The sequence below is a fragment of the Emydura macquarii genome, unplaced genomic scaffold (genome assembly GCF_026122565.2).
Source record: "Emydura macquarii macquarii isolate MOO-44397 ecotype Brisbane River unplaced genomic scaffold, CSIRO-AGI_Emac_v2 contig_1253, whole genome shotgun sequence".
Lineage (NCBI taxonomy): Eukaryota > Metazoa > Chordata > Testudines > Chelidae > Emydura > Emydura macquarii.
The window spans coordinates 48,407,937-48,435,482 of NW_027131390.1; the positions used below are offsets into that span (position 1 = coordinate 48,407,937).

Sequence of the window (27,546 nt, forward strand, 5' to 3'; positions counted from 1 at the left end):
TACTTCTTGTCAACTTTGATACAGCGAAACTCTGTATATAGGAGAGAGAGAGTAGCAAAACTCAAAATTTGAACTTTTCTGAAGAATTGGTTCAGATCCTATCTAAAGCTGATTTACACTGGAAATATACAGTTGATATCTGCAGTGGGTGCAGCTGAAGTTTTGTTGGACAGGATTTAACTGCAAGTGTATACTAGGGCAACTAGGTGTGGAGCAGAGTTTCAGAAAACTAGGTTAAAACTTACTCTGTGTAGGTTTTAACTCATGCCTTCTGTAATGGTACTGATCGTGTTTTGTACTGGTCTAATGCTTGTGGTTCCTGGAAAGGAGATAGGCAGCACTGGGATAAGAGAGCCACCAACTGAAACATCAGGACCTGATGCCCCCCAGGATACATAGATAGAGACTGTTTGCTGTTAAACTGTGGGCTGTGTCTATTGCTGACACCTGTTGCTCATACTGAATAGCCTGGATCACAGGTGCTGGGGACAGATTCAAAGTGTAGATCCAGATCTGACCCTTCCCAAAGCTCAGGGGGTAGGTACATCAATCTGCTATATTTTTTTTCGGGTCCATTTTTAGTGTATATAAAGTCCAGATGGTTTGAAAGCTAGATCCAAAGTCTATAGAAGATAATGGGAATCTTTCCCCTGAATTCAGTGGACTTTGAATCAGTTCCTAAGTGATTTGCAGCATGCCAATAGCCACAGACAATTCCTCTCTTAACAAAGTTGTTCTATGGACCAAAAAAACCTTAGTTATAAGACCTTGTTGATAAGTTGGCAAAATGTGTGTTTGAACTTGTGGTCCATGACTAGGTCTCCTAGGCAGAGTTGTGCATGGATACAAAATTTGTGTTGGCATCCAATTCGCAAATATGGTCATGTGGATATCTGCAGATATCTGCAGATTTGCAGGGCTCTACTCCTAGGTGCTACTGCAATACAAATAATAAATACATAAGAAATTACTCTCATCCTAATAAACTTGTAATTAATGGGTAGGTCATTATTTTAAGGACAGCAGATTTGTTTACTTAATAAGCTTTCAAAAAATGGTCAGTCTAATGCAAGTTGATGGAAGGTATGTATTGTGGCTATTATAAACTGTCTTATACTAGCGTTTATTTTTAAGTAGCTCCTTGTAATGTGGTCGGAGCAGGAGATATAGAAAACTGGTCATTTCCCGGCAGATAGTGATAAGTTTCTACTCTGTCAGAATGCTCTACAAACTGTGATACGTTTATAATTATTATCCTAAGATTGATGGTTTTTTGGGGGGTGTAAATTTGTGCAGCAGTAATCCATTAAGAAATCAATAATCATTTCATCTTGAAATGCAGTTTCTGTACATCATTATAAATGCACACTAAAGGCTTGATACTATGTATGCCTTCTCCTCCTCCCCCGAAGTGCTATTTCAATATCCTTTGTTATGTTGGAGAAATAATAAATGGGAGGATTTGTTTTTCCTATTTGAGAGACAGGAATGGTCTGGTGGTCTGAACGCAGGACTGTGAGCTAGTAACTTCTGAGTACTAATCTTTGGTCTTATATCCATTCCTGCTGTGGTCTTGGACAATTCCCTCACTCCTCTTCGTCTGTTTCCTCATTGTTAAAATGAGAATGATGACAATTAATACATTGTTTGTAAAAAACTTTGGAGATGAAGTGTTGTATAAGTGTTAAGTACTGTATTACTTCCAGATTTTCTCATCTTACTTCTCAGCTTCATTCATTATCATTTCTTCATATAACATCACAAAGATCTAAATACAGAAGGCTAATACATCCCCCAAGGTTCTTCTCTTCTTTCTGAATTTTCCTAGGTGGGCAGCTATCCTTCAGAGCCACCACTGTGAGTCACCCCTCTGCCTAGAGATCTGGAAACCAGTTTAATCTTAGAGTAAAGGAATCTGTGGTCAGTAAATTAGTGTGTGTATATATATGAGAGAGAGACTATAGCATGCTTTTCTTATGTGGCAGCATAGCTTATAACCACTAAGGCACTGGGCTAGTCTGGTTTTGATATTTCCAAAATATTTTTGGGGAATGGGGTAGGCAGGTATTGACTATATGGGCCTTATCCAAAATCTTCTGAAGTCAGTGAAAAGACTCCCCTTGACTTCAGCGAGCTTTGGCTTAGGCCCAGAAGTACGAAGTGTTACAATTACGTTTCCATCTCAGTTTTTCAATTCCAGGGTGTCCTATGGGAATAGTTCTGTATTTTCACTAGAACTGGTTGAAACACAGGTCAACATTTTTATGAAAATGGTTAGAACCCTTTTTTGTTTTAATTTAATTTTTTTTTTTTTTTTTTGGTCCAGCTGGCCAAAAAATGGGCATCTTCACAAACATATTAACCTTTTATTTCAATGACATTATTCAGCTGGCACTGATTTTCACCCTGGATATCCCCACTTGCCTCTATAAAGGACCCCATGTCATGGCAACCTTGCTTCTGACTTGGGGTGGCTAGATGTGTTGACATCCTCCTTTTCCTCTAGGGATTCCATTATCTAGAAGTGCAGAGCATAGACACTCATCAGCCCGTCTCTAAGCCTTTTCAATTTTGCAAGGAAGTGTGAGGCCATTGCTTTTTGCTGGTTTGTGCTTCACACAACTTTCATTCGGGGATTTGGTGATCTCAAGGCATAGTCAAGCCATCTGGAAAAGCACAGAGAGAAAACGTCTTTAAGTTGGTCTTGCAAATATTTCAGCAGGCACATAGCTTGGCTTATATGAATGGAAATACTCACCTGAGTAAAATTATTTATGTACTTCAGTGTTTGTAGGGTGGAATTTTGAGTGAATTAAAAGAAGAAATGGTGATGAGAAGAAATTGGATATATTGAAGCTGAACACCATTTCTCAAGTGCCCATTTATTCTAAAATTACTTTAGACTACTGTCCTGGTAGATTTGTCCTCTATAGTCTAGCTTTTGCATCTTGTAAACAGAAAGTTTTGTGTGTGAGTTCTTTGTTGAACAGATTGACTTTCACTAGTTGACAGCAAAAAACACCAAGTCTTGGTACTAGTGGGCAAAGGCCCAGTGAAGACAGATAAATTGGTCCTATCTACTGTCTTTTGTAGTTTTCCATTCAGTGCTCATAACGAGTGACCTTTGCTGTCTATTAAATCTTTCTTGATCTTTTCAGACTACTGGCTGTCCATTGAATTTAGGTCTCTGCCCCTTTCTCCTTCAATTAAGAGCACTTCCTCATTAACTTAAAACTTTTCCTTTTCCCAGGTGCGGGCAGCAGTAGAGTAGCAGTGAGCAGTGTCCCCTTGTCTGCCAGTTCTGGTGTAAAGGGGGCCCTTGAATTAGAGACATTGCAACAACCAGTATTTTCACTCTTCCCACCACCCCACCAATTTGTCTCCTGCCCCAGCAGAATTGTCATTCTTGAAACATCACCTTTCTCCCTCTGGATGATTTGTGACATGGAAGCAGCTGTATTGATAGTTGGTTATTCTTCAATGATTCGCTCAAACAGATGCAAATAACATGTGGCTTTTCAGTGAAATAGGAAGATTTTGTCACATTATTGGGTTTTACCCATGACCATTTTTTTCCAGCCGTTTTTAGAATGGCAAGTGCTAGCGACCCAAGATCAGTTCACAGGATGCTGTATCTAACAGATAGGGCTTTATTAACTCTCAGTTGTGTTTGCCTTTGCTTCAGAAGTCTCTATTTTGAGTTACCTCTGAAGGGTTATTTTCCAGTGTGGTTTTCAAAGACAAAACTTGTTGCTTTTAAAAAGTTGAAGTATTAAAAGTTCACAGTTATTTATATAACATTCAGCAGACACAATGTCTGTTTGTCTCCAGTGATCAATTTCCAGCTGCTGGTGGAAGAGAAAAGTACCATACCAGTTACACTAGGCACAAACAGTATGTTGTAAAGACCAACATGAATTCCTCCCTGGAAATGCTTAACAAATGGAATGATTCATGGATGTCCACTCAATCAAAAATAAGTTAAAGAGTTAATTGACTTTGTACAAGGTGCTTTTTAATTACTTATCTTTGAAGTTTATGTACAGTAGATTTGGAACTTTCTTTCTAGTGTCCCATGAAGCTATTGGTAAAATGAGTTTCATCTTGAACTATCTGAACTACTAGAGCAGCTTTGTGCTCACAGGTCATCATGATGATCGAAGCCCATTGAAGTTGAAAGACTCCCATTGACTTCAGTGGGCTTTCGATCAGGTCTTTATTCCCAAAAAGCTTATTTTAAAACTGAGCAAGCATTATTCTCCCTATTTTACACAGAGGGAATCAAAGCGGAGAGAGTAATACCAGCCACATTGTCAAAAAGTTGCCACTGTCTTTTTGGGTGACTGACTTGAGACATCATGGGCCTGGTTTTTAGAGGTGATAGAACTGGGCAAAATTTTTCAGACAAATATTTTATTAACCAGAACTACAGATTTGGGGTAACAAATTATGAGTGAATTTGGGTCAAATTCGGGGAGTAGGTTTGCCCAGATATAATTTTTTTAGTCAAAATGTTTACTTTCAACACTTTCGAACTGAAACATTTTGACTTTTTCATTTTTGTTTTGAAATTTTGCTCATTTTAAAAAACTAAAAAGAGTTTAAAAGCAAACAACCCCTAAATAATGTGGGAAAATGTCCAGTTTGGGTTGATTAGAAATGAATTTTTTAGTGCAACCATAGAACTGAAAAGTCTGTTATTCACTCAGCGCTAGAGGTGGATTCTCAGCCTCTCCAAAATTTAGATTTTGTGTGTGTCAAATTGGATGCACAAAATCACAGGCCACTTCTGAAAATTAAGTTTCAGTGACTCGCCAAGGACACATAGCGAGTCAATGACAGAGCTAAGAATAGAAACTGGATTTACTGATTTCCGCCACAAATTCATTCCACTAGATCAAACCAGCTCTAATAAATCTTACCCTGGCTGATTCACACCATTCGTATTCTATCTGATAAGAAAAAAAAATGGAGACTAAATTCTTGAACAGGTATTCCTCCCAGTCAATAGGAGCTGCACATAATGATATTATTATGCATTTTTAAGTTAAAAAGCTCCTGAGAGATAATTGGATGTTTCAAATTGTTGTGATGCTTTACCAGATGGTTCAAAACTCTTTTCAGCTGTGAAGTTCAACAATGGCAGTTAAAGCCCACGCGTTCATTTATATTTTAAATTTTGGAAGGATTAACGCTCTTCAGGGCAGTGACTGTGTCTTCCTCTGTTATACATTCTGCCCCTTGCACAACTTGGATGTTCCTGTAATATAAATAATGCTGCTGTTAGCGCAGGTTTAAAAATGGGGCTCAGTGGTGCTCGGTTTCAGACACTTTGACTGCATTCCAGCAAACACGGGGGTTGAGAATTCACAGCCCGAGAAGGAGGCAGAATTAAGGTGACTCAAAGGCACCTTTGTACCCTCCCAATCCTGGACTGTTCTGGAGGGTAAAGAGGCCACCAGCATAATCAAAACATCCCTGGGGTTGCTGTCTAAGTTACAGCAGCCTCCTCGAGCTGCCCTGCGTGCCGTGGTGTTGCCCAAAATCTCTGCAGTACTGTGGGCTGCAGCACAAATCCCACTTCTGGCATGTCCCCTGTGTTGGAAGGGTCCTCGGAAAGCAGTTCCTGTGCTGAAGGAATCCTTCCCCAGTTGAAACCAGGCCATTTAGGGCCTCTTTACACCACTCCCATCCTTACACCTTCCTGGAAGCAGGAGTGAGAATTTCACCCTTAAACTCATGCCTAAGTATTTTCAGGCTTGGGGCCTTTAGATTATAAACTCTTTAGGGGAAAGAGTGTCATGGTGGAGCTTGCGTTGGCCTTAGACTCAGTCCGACAGCATTTTCCTCTCGGTCTGCCTGTAACACAGTAACTTTTGAACGCTTTGCCCAAACAACACCAACATTTCAGGGAATGTTCTGATCATCAGTGGCCAGGACCCTACTGATTTTGGGGGGCAAATCAGGAAACCAAAAGGGAGAAAATGGGGGATGCACGTAGCCCCTGTTAGTTCTTTAGCATAGCCACAGCCTCAAGCACCTGCACAATTGTCTATAAACCCAACAGTTGGCGGCACACATTAATACCTTCCAACACAGCAATACCCCTGCTCATCTCTCTCCATCCTGCCCATTGGGTTTAACATGTTAACGCTGTTAAATGGCTGATCTCCCTGAAGCAGGGGCATGCGCAGGGATTTAAATGTGACTACTTTTGGAGGGGTATTTGAAACATCGGACCCCCACCCAGTGCCCCCAGGCCCTGCCACCCATGGCAGAAGCTAGGGGTAGTGGTGGAGATGATTACTGGGTGGGGGGAGGATGGGGACGTGCCCCTGCTTGTCCCTCCTTGTGCATGCCCTTGGAAAGAAGAATAGTGACGGGGAGGAGTGGGGGCGTGCACACAGCCTCTGGCATTGCCATTGAGGGGAGAATGGAGGACCCTGATGTGAAGGAAGAGGGGAGTGGAGCACACAGAACTTCTGCTGAGAGATTGAGGGAGACCCTGATATTTGGGGAAGGGCTCACACCGAACCCTTAGCATGGGGGAGGCGGGAATGGGTGAATTGAGAGCACGGGGAGGTGAAGATAGACAGCGTCCCTGGAATAGAGGAGGGTTGGGTGGCCCCTGTGGTGTAGTGGTAAAAAAACAAACAAACAAAAAAACCTAGTGGGTAATCTGACCTAACCTGAACTCTCTATTCCCAAATTGATAAACACCGTTCACCCATGACTGCACTGTTGGGTGGCTCACAAGGAGTTTGCGAGATGGAGAGTACATGCAAGGATGCTAAGAGCTTCTGGTGAGTTCAGTAAGCTCGGCCAACGGCAGCTACAGGGTGTGCACCCCCTACTTTTGCCGTATATTTGTACAGTGCCTCTACCCGCGGTTGAGACAGACACTGCCAGGTTATAAATAATAATAAAAAGCTTGCCAGTGGCTCTCAATCCATTTACTCTTGCTGGAGGAGCCAGATACACAAGCTGTGACCTGCTGAAGAGAGAAGATTTGAGCTCAATATTATAGGGGTAAAAAACATCTTATTTGTAGCACTTATTTAAATTACGGCATTAATAAGCACATTATACCAACCAATTTATCTTGCAGCTCTGCTGGCTCTCATTAAAGATTTCCCTTTTGTTCCTTTCATTGGAACACATTCTGCCCTCAATTATACCCTTACTTTTCCATTAAAGAAAAAACATAACTGAGGGCAGAATTTGGCCCTCGCCTCTGCTTTCTATCCTGAGGGGGGAGAGAACATATCTATGCATTTTTTTTACTGTTAAATCAGTACCTTCTGTTGTCACTTTGCACTCCAGATGGTATTTTCCAGTTGAACATGATTGTTACACAATGTTAAGTAATGTGTTGGTTGGGATGGGTTGGGTTTTTTAAGCAAGAAATATTCCCTTGCCTTGTCACAAAAAGCTGACACATGTTCCTACCTCACTCAGGGAGCATCTGCATCTGTTGACACTTCAGAGATAATCAGTTTAGATTTCAGCAGCTGATTAGTGCTCTAACCAAACTAAGAAGGGTAACAAATAATATACTAATTAGTCCTCTGCATAAAAATACTGGGATTCTTATTTGATCTTGAAGGCCTTTTTTGTTCTAGTCCAGTAACGTTACAGACTGTGGTCTCAGCATTTATGTTGTGTTTTTATTTCCCCTACCTCAAAATGCCTCCCAGAACAATTAATTACGTATCTGCAGCTAGACATTAGGCATGCAGCAATATTCCACAGTCATGAGCATTTCATTAGTGCCAGTTAATTTGTGTCTGGTTATGAAAGCGAGAGAAGGAATGCTGGGCAGGACACCAGGATCATCCTCCATGACTTGTCAAATAGTTTTGCGGGGACTCTTAACTTCCACCTGACAAACCACTGGAAGGGGAAGCCCAGCACGCCGTACTGCGGGTGCACTGTCCAAGTACTGATTTGTGTAAAATAGCAACCCCATTCCTTCATATCGGGAGCAGAGAGGGAATAAGAAGAGCAAAAGAAACTGACTTTTTTAATAACTGTCTGATGGTGACAGCAGCAATTTTTACCAGGAAGTTTTATGCCTTTCTGAGTATGACTAGCTGGTTACCACAACATGCCCTTCCCCATAAACTAAATTGTACATACTTCCTCTTAGCAAGTACAATTTAATGGAAACTTGGGGCTTTTAAATAAATGGATTACATGCAAATAATATTTAATGAATACACACTTAGCACTTGCAGAGATGGCAAATAATCTGTTGGCATGTCTCAGATCAAGGAAAACCTTTCTGCACTAAGAGTGGGTGGATTTGGAGATCCCTGCAAACCTGCTGGGAGCCCTGACCTGGATTTCTCTCTCTGCCTTTTTCAAATGCATACTTGAAGTCCTGTGTCAAGCTCTGTCTTCATGGAATCAGCCTAAGGGCCTGTCACCTGTGCAGCTACACAAGACCCTGCTTTTCCCTGTTCCTTGAACCACATGAATGGCATGCCAGCAGGAGCCTGGTCCCCGTTTCCTTGTCCATGCCCCCGTCCAGCTCAGTAGGCAAGAGCAGACATCATACTTCTTACCATAATTGCCCTTCCCCTCTCTTGATTGGAACATTGCACATCAGCTCTCCTTCCTGCTTGTCTGGTCCACAAAAACCAGAGGCTGCAGAGCCTCACAAGCAGGTGTGTCTGGGTAGGGAAGGTGTGAGGGGGCTCAGCGTAACTAGAGGAGTGAAAGACAGGGAGGAAGCAGTTGATGGGCGTGTTGTGAGTACATGAGGGCATGGCTATAAATTGGGATTGAGCTGGATTAAGGACCGAAGGCTGGCCTGGCCTTCAGATATTGAGAGTCAGGTAACTTTGTACTGTGCCACAAAGCAAGATGGTGGAAGAATGCTGTGCAGGAAGTCTTGGGGAGGAGGGATTCAGACTTCCATCTCACCTTACTTCACTCAAGTGAGGGTGGGGAAGATTAAAGGGATCTCACAATGCTCCTGCCATGCTTCTTTTGTTGCTTGTCAGTGTCACTCCTTTATTAGCCTTATTGAGCAGCATGAGACACACCCTTACTTCTGCAGTGTTTTGGTTCATTGCCCAAATCCAGGAACATCCACTCCACAAACTAAATACACTCAAAAAAGCATAATTAGTGAATTAAGTAAACTTAAAAATCCAACAGTGTTCATACAAAAGATGTTTTTGGTTTTTTTGTTGTTGTTTTTGTTTTTTTTGGGGGGTGTGTGTGTGTGTGTATATATATATATATATATATATATGGTTTTATGCCTGATAGTTTCCCTGTAAAATCTCCGGATGACAATTTTTTATTTTATACTCACTCCCAATTACAAATGTGTAAAGCAGATTTTCATGATGTCTCATATATACTATACACCCACACACTCAGACATTACAGTGATGGGTGCCCTAGATACCTAAAAAAGTCTAGACTGAAAGGATAGGTGTCAGGATTTAGTGTCTATCACTTTTGTCACATGGCCATAGATTCAGATTCTGAATACCTAAGGGTTGGTTCAAATCCTGCTTCCCCTGAAGCTGGTGGGAATTTTTGCCATTCACTTCACTCAGAGCAAGATCAGGCCCTGTCCCAGAACTGCAAATATGCCCATACTTGACTTTAAGAAGATACGTTGTTGTATAGATCGGAGTTCAAGTTTGTACTTGGGACACCATAAATCTTAGATCTGACTCTGAACATAGTAAATAAAATTCCAGTGAATATTCAGATCTTGCCAAAACCACAAATAATTTGCTATAAAATCCTGCAGGGTAGACTTGGTATATTATTGCTAGTCAATATGAATTTTATTTTAGTGAGGGGGCCTTCCAAAGTATTATTCCAACATGCACAGAAGGCTGCTGGTGGAGCTGAAGTTCTGGTGCTGGGGTGCATGAAAGATCAGAAGATAATATAATTAGAAAACCGCACTTCGTTTATTGGATAATTAATTTATGGGATAATACATTTCTTTTTTGGATATTAAATATATGTAGGTAATTATACCTCTGTCTGTCTATGTGGGGGAGGGGATAATTTCATGCACATGAATAGTTCCAGGGACTGTTCACTTGTGTACATTTTTGTAGGCTCAGAGTCAGAATAAATTGAAAACATTTACTGTCAGATCATAAACTGGCATTAACTGGTGTAGTGCTATTGAAATCATTGTAGCTATGCTAATTTACTTTCAGCTGAGAATCTGGCCCATTAACTTTCAGTCATTTTCATTTAACTCATTGGATGCTTTACTAAAAGATATGCTCTCGGAATTACTTTGGGGGATTTCTATGGTCCATGTGATACAGGAGGTGCGACTAGATGATCACAGTGGTCTCTTTGGGCTCCAAAATCTATGTAAACTCAAGTACTATAAATAACAATCAATTGTTTTCCTTTCTTCAGTAATAAAGAATAACATTATTTTTCTTTGTGTGATGTTAGGAATGTTTTAAACAAGGAACTGACTTAAACAATGAAAATACATGATTTTTTTCAAACGTCTACACCTGTCATATGAAATAGAGTGGTGTAAAGTCTAGTCTGTATTATATATAATATATGCAGTTTGGATATTAAACGAGGCAAGGGATTAATTGGAGATGGCTAATAGAAGTTTTTGGACTATAATCTATAGCTCGGTGTTTGGTTGGAATGAATTAATCCTAGAATTTTGGAGATGGCTAAATGTGTGTGTTAACTCTAAAACTCTAAGGGATATGTTTTCAAAGCAGTGTTCACTAATCCTGTTAACAAATAATGGGATTTGTGCATGTACCTCCCAGGCACTGCTATGAAAACATACCCTAAAGTGTCAGAAGTTTTCTGGAAACATGTTTAAGATGTATTAATTCTTTAAAGGCTCTGAATGGCAATTTCTTGATGCTATAAATTGCAGTGGCACTTGTCATCCGCACTGGAAGCCGCTTCAGAAATGTTTTTATATATATATATTAGCAGGCTAACTAAAAATTGTCCCATGGTTCATAATTTTAAATTAAAACCCACTTCCAGGCTGTCTGATTTGACAAGTGAATAGGATAAGCCTGTACTGTGAGCTTGTTTCCTTCAATAGAAAAGCAATTCAAAGCCTCATTAAACTGAAACCAGGTGATTCTTATTCAAACTGAGGGACAGCTGGTGTGCACACAAACATCTTGAGCACAATTCTTCAGCAAGTTGTTTTTTGTAAAGTGGCCCTAGATTAGGGTCAGTGCAGATTGATAGCTGCTTGTGCTGGAGTCAGATCTCAGACTATTATAGTTGGATAGCTTCGATGTGGTGTAAAGGATAGGGAATTGATTTATCAAGCCTGTACCCATGCAAGTAACCCCTAGTCCAATAATACTCAGACCTCAGTGGCTCAGGAGCCGAATTAGCGATCAGCATTACCCAAACAAGCCACTGTAGTCTGAATTCATTGCTTGTTTCATTTACTATAATTCTAGATATTCATATTTAAACAGTGTGGCAGGGGAAATATGTAGTTTATTCTCACAGCAAAATGACTGACCAAGTATTATTTTATCAACTACAGTAGTAAAAGATAGTCAAAGCATCCTGATTATTAATAATTAATCACACCGTGTTTTGACAGCATGTGCTGCAAAGAGCTGTGGGAGAGATATTAAAGAGCTGCTTGCAAGCTTCAGTTTGAGTATCCCTGCCCTAGTCACATGTCTAGTTCATTGGTGCCAATAACCCAAGTAAGTATACTCCCATAAGTTAGGGTTCGCAGGTTTGAGCTGCAAGTTAGCCCTGAAAATGTGCTTGTTCTCTTTAAGCAGAGGAACAATGTTAATATATCTCCTTCCTATTCTTTGCTGGAAGAAAGGAGAGGCATAGCACCTGGTTTCTGTGGGTAAAACAGTCCTCAGTTTAGTATAGTTTGCGGTAGATTTGCATTAGAAGTATTAGTGCAACCAGATAGGTCCAGAATGTTGCACATCTAAGGCCTGAAAGAAAGCTAGAGAAAGCAAAACCTCTTGGCCTAAGAACGATCTCAGCACGTAACCCAAGAAGTGACGAGCACACAGAAGTATCTTCCTTTTGTTCTTACCATAGCTCCGCTGAAGAAAGTCAGCTGACAAAATGCAGTGCCACAATACAGAAGCTCGTAACTGTATGTCGATATAAGGTCATTTGGAAGGTCGGCGACTTAATAGGCTGTAGTGTGGATGTAAGAAGTGCTGTATAGGAAGAACATAATAAGCAACCATCTCTGCTGCGCCTCTACACCCATTCAACTCAGAATGGTGGCATTTTACATCCACTTTGCATTGGGTGTAAATAACTGTGCCATGCAACAGAGTATCAGGCTCAATACATTTTAGGGACAGGAAAAGGTCATCTGGACCTCCTTACTGTTTTTATTCCATACATATCTACCCCCCTTCTTTTGCTGGAAACATCTTTAGTATACAGAGTTTCTCTGAACTCACTGAAAAGCTTTACTTCAGTTTCCTTTCCCTGGTCACTTATCCTGGTGTATAAGAGATTTGCCTGAGCTTCTTTTTAATCCTAGTTTCCTAATTTTTGATTGTCCCCTAGTTTGTGAACCCCTAACCTGTGTTAAATGTATCTGTCCTTTTTCCCTCTATTGAAAACTTCTATTAGTTAACCTTGGAATCTCCTCTTTTCCACTGGAAAATAATCCCAACTCCTTTAATCTTTCCCCATAATTAATCTTTCCGCATAATTCTTGAGGTTTGGTATCATCGTAGTTGTCCTAAGTAGCATCCTTTCCAAGACACAAATTCTTCCTGTGAGGCAGTTAAGATTGCATCTGGCAATCAAGATGGGGTTACAGGAAGTGCCTTAGGTCCCAATTCAGAAAATTAGTCAACTGAACACTTCTGCACAATGCTTAGTTTCAAGAAATGCTTTTGTTAAATAGGAATGGGTCTAAAGAACATGCTTAAGCCTCCTTTAGCTTTAATGGGATTTAAGCATGTGCTTAAAATTAAGCTGGTGTTTAAGTGTTTTGCTGAATGGAGCTTTATATAGTAACAATATCTCTACTTTTCCTTTGTATTCTCATAATATAACCAAACTCCTTAATTACCTTTTTACGGCCTTTTTGTAGTGGGCTGGTGGCTGTAATTAACTTTCTGCCATGACCCTCCTTGTCCTGAAAGTGTGCTGGAGTCTGATCTGATTTGGGTTCTAGGCAAAGAAGCCAGTTTATAATACTTAGGTACACAGAGCCATTAAATGTCATTTGTTATATGATGTCCCTGTTCCCTGAATGATCCAACCCCTTTTCACTTTGGTTGCATTGTTTTCCCTGTTAACAGTTGTAATGTCACATATGAACATGGAGATCTTGTTTCTTTCTAACACGAACAGGGAGGGGAAAACCAAAAATCCTTTTATCTGTAGCAAACCCAGAGCCAAATAACCAGGGTTTGTGCTAATAAATAAATATATTCCGACTTACTGAAACTGACCCCTGGGGTGCTCCACTTCTCATCCCTTTTCCAACATGAAAAATGTTCACTTCTGGCTCCCCTTTCACCTTCTGCTGTTAGCCCTGTTTGCTATCTAGGCTTCTACTTTAGAGTCTATTCCGAAACTCTTCACCTTAGTTGTAAATCTCTGATGCAGAATCATGAGAAATGCTTTTTAGAAAAATCTAAGTACACAATCCCCTGACTTTTCCTTATCTCTCATGACAGCACTATCCTCCAGAATTCCAGGAGGTTAGTTAAGCAATGACCCCTTATGCCTTGTTCAAACTGATTTTCCACAGTTTTCCAAGCACATGGTTATTAAGATACTGCAGTTTCCAAAACTTTCTCCCCACAATGGATTTTAAACATGCTTGTTACTAACTTTAGAGTTTATCTGTTGAACCTGTTAGGAAAAAGAAAAAGTAAAATGAGGGTTTTTCTAACCTAGTTCACTAAAGCTGAAAGTATGTAGCAATCGTGTTGCAGGGGTAGCTTGAAGCATAACATCACACTTGAGATGTAATAGTTACAGCTGAAAAGACACTTTAAATATGAAGCTCTTGTTTTTCAAGCTCTGTGTTTGACCTGGATGACATGATTTTTGATCTGCTACTCGGGAGGGATGAAAGATCAGAACATTCCTTGGGTTTTTGTGGATGATGTTGTCCAAAACAGTGTACTAGGCCTATTTTCTGGTTTGCAGAGAAAGCATTTTAGAGCAAGCCTGATAGTGAGCCAAAGTTTCTGAAACCTTAAAGTTGTGGTTAGAAGACAGCCAGTTTAGGAAATTAGGTCACCATTACCTCACCCGTTTTTTTTTTTTTTTAATCCTGTCATCTATTTGCCACACAGTTGCCTTCTTACTAATGACACCCAAGTTGAGTTGTATGGGAAGATGTCAGGAGTAAAGGGAATAAAAGAGACTTTGACTCTTTAGGGAGCTGTTGGAGCCTTGTGGGATGAGGGAAGACTGGATTCTTGGGAGAACTGCTGGGAGTGAAAACACCCATGAGGCTGCGTTAGGCAGGTGATTGGGTCCTTTGGGGAAAGGAAGGCTGTAGTGAAAACTGATTTTTTGTACTTGTGGAAGTTGATTGGACATAGGCATCTGGGTGGCATCTACAATGTACAGTGTGGGTCACATCTCTTTGGATTGGGGGTCAGCAGCTGGGTGGGGGACAGGTCTGATTTTGTCAGGGGGGGGAGTCGCAGGAGGGTTTTGCCTATGTGAGTGGGCTACTTGCCTGTGCACTTTCCGACGTCGCTGCCTCCACTGCAGCAGAAATCTTTCTAGTGTGGGTGGGCTTGTGTATAAGTACAAATGATTTGGAAATATAAACCTATTTATATATGCAAATGAATTCTGATTTCCTTCTTTTAAAATGCTATTATCAGAGAATGGGAATAGAGCTGAGAGCTTTATTCCCATCTGTTCTACTGTATGTGGTGGCTGTTTTAAGGTGTGACCTTATCAAAGCTGGCATCTAAAAACAAAGTAAACTCAGGACAAGCGTGTTCTGGCTCAGATTCCTGTCCCAAGACCACAGCAATAGGAAATAATGGATACCTTCTTCTTAAAAGTGTGGTTATGTCTGAAAAAGTGACTGTGTACAAATAACACCTTCTTATATAAGTCTGCTCCTTGTGCTTTCTGAGCCCTGTTCACTTTACTCATAAAAAAGAGAGCTTTTTACTCTAGGCAGAGTATTATCAGAGCCAATGCAGCTATAGATGTTCAAGTGAACTTAAGCATTAGAAGAGTGTAGATTATTTTCTTGTCTGTGCATCATCAACAGTATTGTTTAAGTTCCAGATGCAAAACCTTTATTACTGGTGGTGGTCCACATGCCAGAGAGAATCCAGTTTGAATCTCCCATTCTAGCCTAGGCTTGGCTTCCAAGCCCAGAAGTAAGGAATAGCTGAGCGCCTTTGTTGCAGAAGTCCTTTGGGGACCACCAACGTAGAATAACAATGCAATGCTATTTTTTTAGTCACTTTTCAGCATATAGCTGTGTTCTAAGTGTTCCATGATCCCAACAAATGCTAACCCAGATTGGTAAAAATGCTCTTAAGAGGCAGATCCCATTATCCTTGCTCACGTTGATTAGCACCTTACTACTCAAAAAGCTTGCTCTAGTCAGAGGGAGCCCTCATGAAATAAAGTACTATTTAATGTCGGTAAGCAGTAAGAATATCACCCTAATTTAGTACCAAGCTCTGGGGTTACATTTTAGTTTATAATGACAACACTTGCTCCTAGTGCATTTTGCTGTCTGCACTTTGCCTGTCTGTTTAATTGCAAATTACAGGAGCGGGGACCATATTTTGCTTTCTCCTGTATGCTGTTGAATATACTGTCAGTGCTTAACAAATAATAAAGCAGCCTTCCCTTTTTTACTGTGTTGCTGACAGCACATTGAGTTTAGACTTCACTCGTCATGTGGAAATTTTAAGGTGGGACTGCATTTCCTTGTTTAATATACAATGGATTGGGAGAAAATTATTTATACTGTGTATATCACTTTAAAACCTCAGAATGAGTTATTCCCTATGCCAGACGCAATTTCTAAAGATTTTTAAGTAACGTGTAACTCGACTCAGAAAGCAAAGAGTGAGGATAAAGGCTTTGAAGGAGTTTTTGTGTACAACATTGGGAATTTAATGAGCTAAGTACAGCATTGTAGGTACAAGCTGAAAACTGAGAACCCCTCCATCTCAGTAGATCCTTGCGGATATGCCCTTGGGAGAGTTTGAGACTGCTACAAAATGTGGAAAAACAAGAAGGTTGCACTGCAGGGATGGATATAATATGGGGAGGGGTTGGGGAAAAAATAAACCCTCTGCCCTTCTTCATTATGAGAGTAAAATGACACTTTTGGCTAGAGGCCAGTGAAACCTGGGAGATCTGGGATGGTGCAGACAGGACTAGCAACAAGTTTGGTAAGGAATGGATTGGATGAGTGCAGCTTTGCCTGAGTTCTGTGGTTTTTGTTCTGAATGCACAGTGTTAACTCTTAGTTCCCCACCACTCACAAGGAACAGAAATGAGATGGAGGAACTCAAGGCAGAAATTAAAGACACAGAGTTACTGAGCTTACTCGTGAGCTTCTCTTTAGATGACATTCAGGATTCTCGGGAAGCTTCCTGTGTGGCGGAGCCATCCTTCAACAAGTTAACAATCATCCCATTTTATGCCCCCAATCAGAATTCAGCTCTGCTGTGGGTGTGCAGCAGACACTTCCTAACCATTCAAAGAGCATTTTAAAACAAGAATTTGCATTTATTTTATTTTATTTTTTTAAACTGGAAATTAAAATTTCACAGTCAACAAATCTGAAAGATAACCAATTTTAATCTGAAATTTTATCATGTCCTGCCATCTTTCAAGTGCATCAGCCTGCCAAGCATATGGCTAAGGTGATGTTCTCTGATAGGAACATGGAGAGAGCCATTGGTATAGAAAGCCCAGATTTGTCAAAAAACGCCATACATTTAAAAAAAAAAAAAAATTGAATCTGACCTTGAAAGTCCACAGTTTTCTCTGTCTGTCCCTGAAATTATTGAGTGACAGAGTTTGTCTTTGAAAAGAGACCGCTGAGTACTATATCTTCAAAAGAGTTCAGTGCCACACAGCATCCACTGAGTCATCAGATGAGGGCCGGAGGGCCAGGTTTCCAACGTTTTCAGCATCCAGATTCTGTCACTGAGAACAATGGGCATGGCAGCTTCTGACAAAGGAACGCTTTTGGACATCTGGCTCTGAGCGCATGTGTGTAACAAGCTGAACAAACTAAATTTTGCTCTTGGATGGGTGTGGACCATGTCTGTTTTGGCAGGGGGGATGTGTGCAAGTATCAATCAGAGTGCAAACCTCAGCCTGTGGATAAACTCTTGGTTGAGTGGATCCCTTTTCAAAATGAGGGCTGGGCAATGCCATTTGCATTTCTTCAGTTAAGAACAAATAAAGGCTCTGATTCTGCAAAGACTTACACAGACAATTAACTGTAAGGCCCTGATTCAGCAAGCACTTAAATATGTGTGTAACTTTAAGCAAGTTCTTGAATGCTTTGCTGAATAGGGATGACTTAAGCACACAGATAAGTGCTTTTCTGAATCAGGGTCTGAGTGCACAGAATATCTCAATGAGTTCAGTAGGGCTACTCACATGTGCTTTAGTCTTTCTAGGATTGGAACCTAAGACTTATTGTTAAATCCTACATTTTACAATTTATTAAAATTTGAAAGCCTGAGTTTTGTAGTTTTGAACAATATATTTACTTAGTGTAATCAGGAGTCTCAACCCATATTCACTCAACTTTGCCATACTCCTTTATATATCTAACCCCCTCTCTTGTTTAGTACTTACGTTAAAAAACAAAACAAAAAACACGTGCACTGCAACTGTTGTGTGTATTAAATTTTGAAGTTTTGTATGCAACTGGGTGTATTTGTTTCTCATTTTATGTGGACTATAGTAATTTCTGATTTCATCCAAGTCAAACTGAAACTAGGATATTCTGCCAAGAGTCTTTTTCCATATTCAGACTTCAGTTGAGAAAAATGTGTCGCAGTTTACACAAGGCTGCATTAGGTTTGTTACTAAATTTTAATTTAATACTGAATCATGCTAATTTGGTAGAAAGAATGCACCATTGTGTTGGTTCCATAACCAGGTTAAACCACTTTGGAATTTTACTATGCATATAGTATTTGTTGTGAAAAGTAGAGTAGAAAAAAGAGTGTCGACAATAAACTGTATCTATCGTGTGTATCTCTATGCTTTTTCTCTACTCTCTTTTCCATTATAAATTCACTATGTACTTCTGACTAATTTAATTAAATTCTGATATTTCCAAACAGGAGGAATCTGTAGTCACATTAGATATTACAGGTCTGGTGAAAATCAGCATAGCTCTGTTCAAATCATTAAAGCTATAACGCCATTTAATAATCTCGTTCTATAAACTGCAGATGCTTTCAGTAACAAAGGAAATCTTACAAATGTCGGCAGTGTTGAATATTTTATTGCCATGATGTGTTAGTCTTACATCCAAACCTTGGGTTATATTATGTGAATACCCTGGAGAATAATAACATTGATAAAGATTTTCTGAAATTCATAATAGCGATTTGGTAGCAGAAGTGGTTTAACTTGCTGGCAAGGTTTAGTTATCAGTGAATGGACTCTAGTTCCATATGCTGAAAGCTTCTTCAGGTGTTGTGCAGGAAAGCTACTGTTTTAGTTAGATACTTTATTATACATATGCTGCATATTAGCTCCAATCTGAACACAATCTTACACCTTTGCCTACTCACTTTCAGAAGTCATCAACCTGCCACTGTTCCCATGTGGTTATTTAAAATCAAACCAAACCTTTGAATCCTTGAGTCATTTTCATTAGGGCTTATCTACTAGAATAGAGCAGGGCTGAGAGGCAGTGCAGTCTGGAATGAATAATAAGCACCCAGCTGGGAATCTGGAGTTCTTGAATTCTAAATTCTGGCTATGCCACTGACTCACTGGGTAGACTTGGGAAAGTTGCTTGAACTTTATTTCATTTACCTCATCTGCTAAAATGAGGGTAATACTTAGCACCCTTGAGATGCAGGTGGGTGTCAGGACAATTAATTAGTCCTTCCTGTCCTTTGAATGTGTAAAACTGTCCAGGATAAAAATGCTAAATATTCTTATTGACGGTTGTGTATTATCACTTGTACCATAACAAGTTCCATACAGTGCATGTAGAGTCTATGTTTTCTATCTGTCTGATCTTTATCACATACGGTTCTGGATTAAGAAATGTCCTTAACAAAGGCCTGTTGGTCCTGGCCAAGCTTCTCTGATGAACCTAGTCTAAGCTTTTCCGTGTGTCTCATTTATTTCTTGTTGTACTATATGCACTGATCGTTGCGCACACTGAAAATCCATGTAAATGAATATGGAACATTCACTGGAGGGAATCCTGACTATCACATGTTGCTCCTTACTTCATTTGCAGTTTACCTCATTAGCACCTTTACTCCTGTTGGAAAAAGTCTGGAGAAACGGACACCTTAAAACATGCCAATAAGGACCACGCTTTGGCCTTCCTGAGGGTAATAAGTGTAGTTAATCACTCCGTTGCAGGGAGTACAAATCTCTCTTCTAACTCAATTCATTCAGGCAACAATGACAATTCTCAAACTTACTGATGATCGTGCCCATTGGAATTCTCACTAAACCAGAGAGCAACCATTGGTAATAACAACAGTCCATGTGTTTCAAAAAATAACATGGCAAAGAAGAGCTCTCTCTTTTTCACAGTTTCGTTGTGGGAAGGAACAATTTAGTAGTATTAAAAAAAATGGCTTCCTTTTGGCTCACATATTCCTTTTTGCTACCATGTTATGCTTTTTGCGGGTCACTTTGATGATTGTTTCCTTAGAGGTTAAACGAGCTGCCTGTCCCTTAACCCATTAACATTTTGCACGGCTTGGAAGACCAGAGAGCCTTTACAGAATTGATATTGGCATGGAGCCTTTCATGTTGAGACCTCCAGTTAGAATCTGGCTGAAGTCTGGTAGTAACCAAAACTCATTACCACACCGTGGCTGTTGGAGGTGGGCCTGTATAAATGGATTGGTGATCTGAGTACAGTTTCCAGTAGCTATCTGCTACACACAACTACCACCAGGTTTGGCACCTTTATTGACAGTCTCTGCAGATAGTGGCCAAGGAGTGAATGGAACACACAGACTGCAGTGTCTGCTTATCCCTAGGGCTTCCTTATGGAAAAGTCCTACAGTATTTAATAGTGATTTCCCAAGTAGGATTCACTTGAACTTAGGTTCTATAGAAAATACTCTTAATACCTCATATAATTTAATAAAGAAGAATCTCTTTTTTTTAATGTTTTTGAAGTATCGTATAGCAGGGATATAATTCCGTGACTAATTTTCATGGGTTGTTTAAAAAGTCTTTAGAGAGTTATGTTTTCTATCAAAGTTTATAGGCCTTTTCTATAGGGCTCCTTCCTCCAGTGCTGGTTAAGGCACAGTGTTGTGTGTCACCTTAGACTCAACGTGGTGGATAGCCAAGTGCAGCAATGTGTGTGCCCTTGTGTTTCAGGCCCAAGGTGGTATCCGTCACATCACTTCTGTATGAAGCCCGGTTTCATTACAGCAGCCATTGCCGTAAGAGAGCCAGTTCTATCCCTGGGGAGAGCTGTGTACTTAATGTGTTTGTATTTTACTGTGGAGTGGAGTTGAGTGGACTGTCAGAAACCTTGAGCTACTACATCCAAAGAGCTGTACATAAGGACTTTAGTGGGATAGACAAACTTAACAGCTTTAGGTTAGTGGGCTTAATACAGAAATCACTGGGTGAAATTCTCTGGCTAGTGTCATGTAGGAGGTCAGACTAGATGATCATATTGGCCCCTTCTGGCCTTAGAAGTCTATAGATCCCACCTTTCTCATGATTTTCTCCACCCCCATAGACCTCCTCATGATGTATAGTTTTCTTTCCTTGTTTTTACAGTGACAGATGGCAGGAGTTGTTTTATTTTGGAAATGTATTGCTTAAAAGTCTGTAATCTTGTGTCACAGATGACGTATTACCAGGACTTCCTATGAACATTTTTTTCTCTGTGTGTGCCTCTCTCTCTCTCTCTCTTTCCTGTTGTTTCCATGTAGTTCTTTCTCCCCATGGAAATGGGGAAAACAAAAGGCATTGTTTTTACCACAGCAGAATGGAGGAATATGTCTCTGTCATTATTAGAACTAGCATCAGAATTCTCTTCATTCCCCCTTCCTCTCCCCCAATTTAAATTTGTATTAATTAATCCAAGGATCAATACAGTAATTTGTATGACTGATACAGGAGCAAATTCTCTGTGGTATAAATGGTCTCATCATCTGTGAAAGGGAATCTTGTGTAAGGAATTCCAGTAACATAACATAGTGTGCCCCAAAGCCTATGAGATCCAAACAGGACTTTCTGCATTATAGGAATCACAGGACTGCAAGATCATGTGAAAACACTGATATAAAAACAAAGTAGGGTTCGGGGAAGAATCATCTCCTAATTTAAACCTCCCACCCAGAGGCCTTTAAAGGCAAACACATTACTGTATGTTCATATGCTTTATCACAAACTTTGGACAAGACTGCAGAGCTATATTCTTTATAGTCAATGGCTTTAGTTAAAACATCCAGTAACACATTTTCCAAGCCATAACTACAGGAAAATCTATGGCCTTCTGTATTGGATGGAACTCTCTCCAAACTGTGTAGTAAACTGTGATGTGGTGATGAAATGACTGTGGTGAAGGGGGAAGCAGATTAAGACATATGGCTGGAAAATTTTTTATGTGTATAAATATTGATTGGAAAAATGTAAGCATGAAACCTTCATGGAAATGGGGTATTGTGAAAATCTCTCTAATATGGATATATTTTAAAAAGTTGTGATTTGATAGTATTACTCTTGCAATGATTAAGTATTCAGTGGCATTAGCTTGAACCAAGTGTAATAAAACATGGCAGCATACATACACCCTGGTCATCAGCTGAGATCAAACCAGACACAAAAACTACAGGCTTCTGTTACTCAACATAATGGAGAACTCCTTTAAGTGAGAGAAAGTAGCAAGCTCTTGTAGTGGGCAGTTATCCACCAGTGTGTGACATGATCTCACACATGGTAGTTTACTGTGCAAGCTCCACTTGAGGGGATGGAGGGGGATAATAAATGAAGCTGTAATGCTGAAAAACTGTTGTGTATACCTGTTACTGCTGTTTATTATTATTTATATCATTGTAATGCCTAGAGGCCTCTATCTAGGTTCAGGTACTGATGTGTTTTTATTTACATTTAGTATATAAAATATGTATATAATGAATGTTTTATAAAAAGTGAACATATTTTAATTGTTTCACTCTCCCTGAACCTTTATATTTTGCTTGTCTTTTGGAAGAGGGTAAGGGGATAATGAAACTAAAATCTCTAATGCCCATTATCATGACAGCTCCTTTATTTTTATGTTATATGCCACTCCCTCTTGCTTTGTCCGCCTTGTCTGTTTAGATTGTCAGTTTCTTGGGGCAGGGTCTCTCTCTCTCTCTCTCATTCTGTGATTTTTTTTTTTGAATAGCGCAATGGGGCCCCAGTCTTGAATGGACGCTCTTGGTGCTCCTACTATAAAAATCATGAAAAACCATGAGTTCACCCATACTGGAAAATACTATGGTTTGGGATGGTTGCCTTTTTAAAGTACAGTTTAATGTAAGCTACAAAGAACCTTTTGTCTGACCACCTCACTGGGTTTTACCAAGCAAAGCAAAATCACAGACTCCATGGGTTAAGTGTTTTAACTCCACTTTATCTCATGAGACAGTTTATCATTTGGGGATATACCATGTCTTGGTCAGTAATTCCACTGGATACTAATCAAGTTACTGTGTGTGGCATATCCTGGTATCTTGCAGAGTTTAATCAGGAGTTAACTCCTCTCTTGCCACAATAACTCAAAGTCATCTCCTCGCAGTGTATATATTTTGAGTGTGGTCTCTGAAAGATATCCATAGTTTTGAGCTGCTGATATCTGGATGTACCATAGTTCCCCACAACAGGGATGCAGAGTGACCCAAAGCTGGTGTTTCTACTGCCCAGAGCCTACATTTCATAGCCAATGCCTATGTTCTGTAATCCTAACGTAAAACAAGGTTTACATGTATTGTCAGGGTCTACGTGCTCTTCAGGGCAAGGACTGTTTTTGTTATGTATTGGTACGAGACCAGAACTAGTACCTCCAGGGACCTGCATGTAAAGAACTTCAGCTGGATAGGCAAAGAAGACAGCCACAAGTTACAGTCTCAGTCTATACATCACTGGGTGAAGCTCTGATCCACAATGGGCCCTCCAAGTGCTACTGTAATAAAAGTGGAAATAGGTTGTGATACACTTACTCATGCTCTTTTGTACCTTACACCAGACGTACTTTCACTGAAGTCCGTAGGGATACTTGTGGAGTAAGGTTCTAGTCAGTGTGAGTATGGGTCTCGGAATCTGGCCCATAATAAGTAGTAATAATAATGTCCTCTTCTTACATCTCATTAAAATAAAGCAATCTGTATCTATTCTACACTCAAGGTGTAGCTTCTGTAGGTTAGATGCAGATTCCAAAGTTGGAGATGCTAATCCTGACTCTTCTGTTTCTGAGCCCAGTGTAAATCAGGAATAACTCCGTCGAAGTTGGCTGATTCGGTCAGGGTAAGGCCTGCCGTCAGTGAGTCTAAAAAGCTTTGAACTTTGGTCCTATTAGTGAATGAACTCTGAAAAAGAGCGTTCAGATATATTGTTGGGCCCTGCAGTCCACTGCCTGGACATATCCTGGACAGTTCGTATGTGGCATTTTTGTTCCTGATGTGAAAAAAAACAATTAAAAATCTAGAGAGGATGACAGCCTCATATATCATTTGGTGCACTTCCCAGTATCTTTTCCATATTTCCAATAATGGGTGTATGTGAGACAGACTTTGGTGTCTTCTTCCCTTTCCTCAAATTTTGTTTGTCCAAATTGCTGCAGTTCTGAGTTTTTGGTTTGGTTTTTAAATTGGGACACATCCATATTCTACTGGCTAATACCCTGATGCCCAGCCATGACAAATAAACAACTGGCTTACTGGGAATACTACATTTGTTATAAACTAACTTGCCTGAAGCTCCCAAGTTGTCTCCACAGTCTCTGAGGAGAGTGACAAAGTTAATTCTTCCAAAATGAATAGAGCTAGCACAAGGCATTGAGATTTCCAAGAAGCCACTGCAGCTGTTGATCAGCAATTAACAGTCTTGATAACGTCTTTTGTCATTTAAAAAAAAATAAAAAGGATTGGGAGACCTCAAGGACAGTTTTGGAACAGCTGAATCCTTGTTTTTCTGTCCCTGAAGACAGTAGAGAATGGAGTGACAAGTTCCTACATGTGTTGGATTTTGTTGGCTGGATCCAGTTGTAGCCTGGAGTTAGCGAAGGTCATGTCCTCAGCTGGAAGGCTGGGAAAGCAGGAGAAGCGGCAGCTTAGCTGGCTCATCCCCAGGCAAACTGGTTTCAACCAGGAAAAAGTCAGAGAATGCTAAGGAACACCTCAGGCAGTTAGGTGTTCTGTTTCCTAGTTACCTTTTTCCTGGTATCAACTTAAAAAAAAAAAAAAAAAAAAAGCATTCCTAAAAATAACCCTTTCATATCTTGGGCCAAATTCTGTGGTGTTAGAGCCATGTAGATATAGAACATCTCCACTGACAACACTGGAATCATTTGAGCTTTATGCCAGTGTAACTGGCCACAGAATCAGACCAGATGTGCTTTTTCTGACTGAGGAGTAGAACAGGAGCTTGGTAACTGTTGTATGTATTTTGCACTGCACTGGGTGGCAATGGGGTCTAGTGGATGAGGTATTGGACTGGGAGTCAAGAGACCTGGTGCTCCATTCCCAGCTCTGCTACTGACCTACTTTCAGATGTTGGGTGAGTCCCCCCCCCTTTTTTGGGGGTGCTTCTGTTTCCCCTTCTACCCTATCTTGTTTATTTAGACTGTATGCTATTTGGGGCAAGGTCTGTGCTTTACTAAGTATATATGCACTGCCTAACACAATTGGGCCCCAATCTCAGCTAAGTCTCTAGGCGCTACTGTAATGCAAATAACTAGTAGTGATGAATGTACCCAAACAGTATCTGGTGTTTAAAAAAAGGAAATCTAGGAGGAAACGTATCCTGATGGACTGGTATTGAGGAATGGGCCCCTGCAACTCCGAAAGGAGTTAAAAGTTTTTGGCTGATGATGTGAATGCTTACGCCCTGAGAATTCAGCAGTGACTTTGAATTGTCATTTCACTAGTGAGTTTGTGTTGTATGCAACTGAGGAGGGTTTGGGTGTGTGTGTTATCAAATTCAGTTTTTTAGAATTGATTATCTTAAGCTCTGAGTCAAATACTGTAAGGTAGTGGCTCTCAAGCTTTCCAGACTACTGTACCCCTTTCAGGGTCTGATTTGTCTTGAGTACCCTCAAGTGTCATCTCACTTAAAATCTACTTGATTACAAAATCAGACGTAAAAATGCCGAAAGTGTCACAGCACACTTACTGAAAAATTGCTTATTTTTCTCATTTTACCATATAATTATAAAATAAATCAATTGGAATATAAATATTGCACTTACATTTCAGTGTATAGTATATAGACCAGTATAAACAAGTAATTGTCTGCATGAAATTTTAGTTTGTACTGACTTCGCTAGTACTTTTTATATAGCCTTTTGTAAAACTAGGCAAATATCTAGATGAGTTGATGTACCCCATGGAAGACCTCAGCATACTCCCAGCAGTACGCATACTCCTGGTTGAGAACCATTTTTGTAAGCTGCACAGACAACATACTGTAGGCCAGTGTTTCCCAACCGGTGTGCCACTTTTATGGGATGTTAATGCTCATTGGATCTGCTTAATAGTGAAAACAGAACCACTTCCATAACCTCTGCCTTTGACACCATCCTGTTTGGAATTCGCGTGGAGCTTTCCCATGCACACTAGGGTAATATTCAGGTTTTAGTGGGCCCTTTGCCATGAGTGAATTGAGCCTACAATGCATAGTTTTTGCTTGTCTCTAGCAAGTTCTATAATATAGAATGACACTTTTCAGGGGTGCTGAGCACCAGCCAGCAGCTTCCAATGTCATTAGTGGCATTTGCAAAGTGTTCAACAACTATAGAAATCAGGCAATCTTGACTAGAAGCAAAGGGTCTGATTCTGAAAAGTGTTAAGCACCCACAGCTCCCACTGAGATCAGTGAGAATTGCAGGTGCTCAGCACATGTCCGGATCAGAATCAAAGTGTGTAGAGCATTGCCAGTTGGGTTGAAAAAATGATTGATTGGAGGATGATGGTAATTTCCACTAGAAATCACTTTTCATTCCAAGGAGCAACAGTTCAGTTAAAAGACGTGGGCAAGATTTTCAAAATTGTTGAGTGACTTTGTTTGGGTGCCTATCTTGAGACAGCTTAAAGGGGGCTGATTTTCAGAAGGGGAGGCTGCTCAGCACTTTTTGAAAATCTAGCCCCTTAAAGATGTGTCAAGTTGGGCACCCAAAATCATTGGACAGCTTTGAAACACTTGGTTCATAAACTTCTTCAATCACTTTGGATTTATAATCTTTAATGTGAAGCAGAGAAAAATAGCCCCTTTCATTTTTTGTTTCCCCTTTCCTTCTCTTATTTATTTTTAATAAGGTAAGTGTCTCCTCCATTTGCCCCTTGCAAGTTACAGAGGGGTCTTCTGCCTTTAGTTCTGTGATGGTATCCAGAATCTACTTTTGCATGGTCCAGTTTCCTTTGCACTTTTTGACGTGGCTCCTCTGATGATAGGTTAAATAAGGCACTAAAAAGGATCTCTTTTGACACGCTCTGGCAGACAATGAAAAAGACTGTGGGCTAACTGATGTGAATTTATGGCGGGCAAAGATGCCAGCTGCTGCAGCTTGGCAGGAAACCACAGTTCTCTCTGAAAGTTAAAGGTTGGAAACACAGCAAGATGCCTGCCCCTTTTACAAAACAAACCCCAAATCTAACCCTCATCCCCTTCCAAAAAAGCCGGAGGGAAGACAGTAATCCCATTTTCTGGATTACGAAACACAGATCAGTTGATCTAGAAAATGTCACATGAACTGTTTAACCAATGGTATTGGTTAATATTTCAAAAACCTGATAACGGTATATATAACCTATGATGCAGTCTAGCTCCCATTTAACGACTGCCATTCACTCGAATGGTAGTTGGATCAGACATCAAGTGGCCAATAGCACGTTAAATTGGTTCATAGTAGAATTTTATTTTCTTCCGGTTTCTTTAGTGCTGGGTCAGGCAATATGGATGAATCCTCCTACCAGAAGATGGAGACATAATAAAAGCAAAGCTGTTAACTGTCACTTCTACTATAAAAAGGGACAGGGGGTTGACCTTGTTCAGTCAGGGTCCAGTCCTGCAGACCTTACTCAGAACTTACTTTGGCAATGTACTCATTGATGTGAATGGAAGTGTTGCCAATGTAAGTACTGAAGA

The 27,546-nt window shown here is 40.2% G+C and overlaps 1 protein-coding gene across 1 annotated transcript in view; it reads left to right on the top strand.

Annotated features, from left to right (window-relative positions):
* IKZF2 (IKAROS family zinc finger 2) overlaps window positions 1-27,546 on the top strand; it is a 115,303-nt gene that overhangs the window by 17,571 nt on the left and 70,186 nt on the right. The window lies entirely within an intron of this gene.